The following is a 4,358-nucleotide window of genomic DNA, read 5'->3' as shown; positions in this document are numbered from 1 at the left end:
ATTCATTTATGGTGTGCCTTTTCAAAAGAATGCAATGTTTACAAAACGTATCATATAGAGGTCAAATACCTCGTAATGAAATCGATGAATGACGTGTTCATCCATATGGATTTGGAGCGATCGTCACAGTTAGTATCAGAGCGTTGGTCCTAGCGAACCATGTCTTGCATGAGTGTGTCTAACTGATAGTTGTTAAGATGCATTAGTAAGTCTGGACTTCGACCGTGTCTGCATGTTAAAAGTTTTGCTTATCATTTCTTGTCGGAAATTACATGCTTATCATTCTTAAGTCTAGACACGTTTTACTGCATTGATTGCATGAATAGTGTATAGACAAAATTCATATCTTAGCGTATCTGTTACTATAAACTTTGACTGCCATCTTTCAAAAATTTCTCCGTAATTTACGGAATTTTGGTATTATATATACATATGTAAATTATGTATTGAAGAGTACCAATCTAAATTCTATAATCTATTTCATATTAAAAATCATCTATCTAATTATACAAGATGGATCCCGTATCCAATTCAAATTCCTTAAACTCTGACAGCTATTCCGATATGGATATTCACCTGAATTCTGAAGACAGTGTAACCGGAATGGATCAACCAATTAGCCATTATCTATTCTGGATGAATTGGGGATGGGTTCATAGCCTACTTAATTATTGGAGATAAGAAGAAGGCGATCCCTTCCATCCACCACATTGCCCTCTTGGCGAAGAACCTGAAGCACTTACCAGCGAACCTGTTCGTAATACCATTTTCTCTCTCATCTCCAGAATATCTCGTCATGATCATATACTCTCTCAAATTCTGGATCTTATTCATCCGCTCGTCCGAACCGCCAATCATCCCGGTGTAGTAGAAGAAGTCAACAAGCTTCGCGCTCGGGTAGTGGCTTTGGAGAATATGGTGCAAAGGTTACAAGTACCAGCAGCATCACCGGCATCAACAGTACCACCGACAACAACACCAACAGTACCATTACCACCACCAACAACATCCGCATCACAAACCTCAACTTCACAATCTGTTCCACGAGCATCAACGTCATACGCACCATAGTTACCAAGAAATACCAGCAACAATAACCGATGAAGTATTAACTTATTTCCCCTGAAGAAATTTTATGTATATTTAATATATATGAATTTTGAAATCAAAATAAATCTTTTCGTACCAAGTTATTACGTGTGAATCTTAACTGGTAGGTACTACTCTGTTAAGTTATATTACTAATATGCTATGATGTACATCCTTCGTTAATGACTTAACCATCGTTAACTACAATCTCTGTTTCCAACTCAATGAATTCCATTTCATAATAAACTAAGTATATTATTCAATTATATGGTTGATTTTATACTTTCATCTTCGATGTATTCGAAACTTTCTAGAAAACATCATTCGTACCTTGCAAAGTTAGCAAGAGTTCCATGAGCACCAACATGATTCACTGAGAAAATATCAATAAAACTGAGTATTGATTACATTAGTGAAATACTCCATAAAGATTATTAAATCTTTAATGTTTTAGAGATTATTCATTTCTAATTCAAGTCAAAAATCAAATGAGCTTAATATGATATTAACTCATCAAATCTGTATTACATCTGAAGAAAATATACATACATATATTTTCATAAATACGGTAATAAAAATTCTTTTGTACAAAATATTACTTGTGAAATCTTTAACGGGTAGGTAATTCCCGGGAAATATATAAGTTCACAATTAATATGTTATACTGTACATTCTTCAACTTTGATTCAAAAATTATTAACTATACTCACAGCGATATACAATCGTTTCCATACAAATTCAATTACATATTCTAATATTGACGGATCAGAATCCAAGTCAAGATTTAACGGGTGACATCATTCTTAGATCTCTACATCTTTCAAAGCTATACTTTAACTTTAAAAATGTGAAAGATCCTTTAGCATTGTTTTTACCGAAAATAACCTTAAAATTCCTTTTCAAAAGTATCCAATATTATCAACCGTTCAACCAGTCAACAACGACCTTTCAGACTTGTAACTTTGACATATACGTTTTTGTTACTAGGGAACCTTTCATGTTGCACCACATTAACAGTAAAGGTACCAGCAAATTCATTAATCTGTGACGTAAAGTCTCTCCGAAAAACTATTATAATTGTTCATTGAAACCCTATCATGTACTCATCCACATCTTGTAACGGTAATTGCCATTACAACTACCGGGAATTAACAATCAGTATTTTGAACCTCATAGCATTTTCTACGATAACAGTTATATATAGATAACATCGATCTTCTAGACTTATAGATTTCGAATGTGAAGTTTCCGAAAAACACCCCAAACTACGAAACTAGTTCTCCGAATTTTGGAAAAATGTTGATGAAGCAGCAAAAACTGTAAACGACCTTAACAGTCAAAAGTTTGATGATAAAGAATAGTATGATGGTAAAGCTGAGAAAAAGAAAAAGTTTGGAACTGGAAAACGGATTGAGCAAAGTATGAAAGAGGCTGTGGATAAATTACAAGGACGAAACCTGTCTTCAAAGAATCCAAATGATTCAGTATCTGCTGAATCCATTAACGAATACCTTGCTTCCGAATCTAAACCCTTGCGGACAATATTCTTCATCATCCTCTGATATTAGAAATTCTAAGATATCATCGTATCTTTCATTATAAATATCCTCCATATTTCTGGGGATAATTTCATAATCATTTTTATCGAAAATCAATTTTCTCTTCACGATATCTGTGTTACACCATAAAAGAAACTATTTTAGTTTCTAAATTCTGAAACTTTCAAGTTTAAAATATAAATGTTTTGAAGTAATGTTGGGAATTGAAGCATGAGTTAATATAATATAATGACACTTGATCAACGTGATTATATTACAGTAAGTCATTCTGAGTTTCTAATGGAACATGATAAAGGTTCACATATCATACCCTCATCATGAACCATGTTACATAACTCTTTCATTCTATATAATCTTTAAAAATATCAAGAAAATATTTTCTTAATGATTCGGTCTTTTTCGAGGTATTCTGGTAATTTGACAAGTCAGATTGTACTATTACCATTTCTTTCTTAGAACATTAGTTATGTTCATCTGAAACTTCATACCTACGAATTCTGGACCATTATTCGCTTGATTTAAAGTCGGAAAGATAAAACAAAAGCATGAAGCTTCAAAATATCAATGGGAGTATAAATCACAGTAAATTGGAGAGAGTATTAACTGTGGATGTCAATGATTATGGAAAGACAGAAGCAGAGACATCGAAATATAAGGAAAGATATAAAACCCAACAACCACCCAGAAATTACAAACCGTGTATATCAATGCGTATAGCAATATAAAAACACGGGAGAATGAAAAACACTATAACCCCAAGGTAATGGTAGAAGAAAATAACTTCCTCCGGTGGTAGATGAAAAAGAAGAATGACAGATATGAAAGTTAGGAGTATATCAAGAATCAGAACTGGATGAAGCATTTTTACAATCTTTTAAAAATAGGAAATGAGGAAGAATATGTAAGAGTGATGAAAATAATGAAACAGAAGAGGTCAATTTATAGCGAAATATCAAACATAGCAATCGAGGCAAATTACGCATTTAATCAAAAGAAATCTTAATTTCCTTAAATTCCGAAGAATCAAATCTTATTTAGATTATGAAGATTTTCTATTCCTTAAATTACGGAAATAAATCGTTAATACGTCAAGAGTTAAGACGAATCTCTATTCTTCATTTCACTTTTTTACGATAACTTCTCTCATACGCTTCGAAAAATCGGATTGTTTTATCCATATTATTTAACGGTGATAAAACTCTATTTATCAACACATATACGGCATGAAAACATTTTTATTGTTAGTCATGATGACCTCACTCAAATTTCGGGACGAAATTTCTTTAACGGGTAGGTTCTGGGATGACCCGAAAATTTCTGACCAAATTTAAACTTAATCTTTGTATGATTAACATTTCCGACACGATTAGCAAAGTCTGTAAAACTGAATCTCAAAATTTTTAAACTATTCAGATACCTTTCGGTTGTTCTCGATGATTCGCGAACAATTATATGTATATAGATACATATATATACTATAACTTGAAAACATAACAATGTATTAATTTTTTTAATACCGTACATTAAACTTATTGGTTTAAATATTTATTTAAATATATATGATAAGTTGGAATATTAATTGTATGAATAACTTGCGACATATATTTAAAACGTGTTTATGAATGTTGAAAATATATATTAACTTGGTCATAAAACGATTTGTTATTATATATATATCAACAAATAGCGAGACAATGATTTATAGAAGTA

This window comes from Rutidosis leptorrhynchoides, chromosome 10, assembly GCF_046630445.1.
Source record: "Rutidosis leptorrhynchoides isolate AG116_Rl617_1_P2 chromosome 10, CSIRO_AGI_Rlap_v1, whole genome shotgun sequence".
In the NCBI taxonomy this organism is placed as follows: Eukaryota; Viridiplantae; Streptophyta; class Magnoliopsida; order Asterales; family Asteraceae; genus Rutidosis; species Rutidosis leptorrhynchoides.
The sequence above is the reverse complement of the archived record's forward strand: the minus strand, read 5'-3'. Positions refer to the sequence as shown.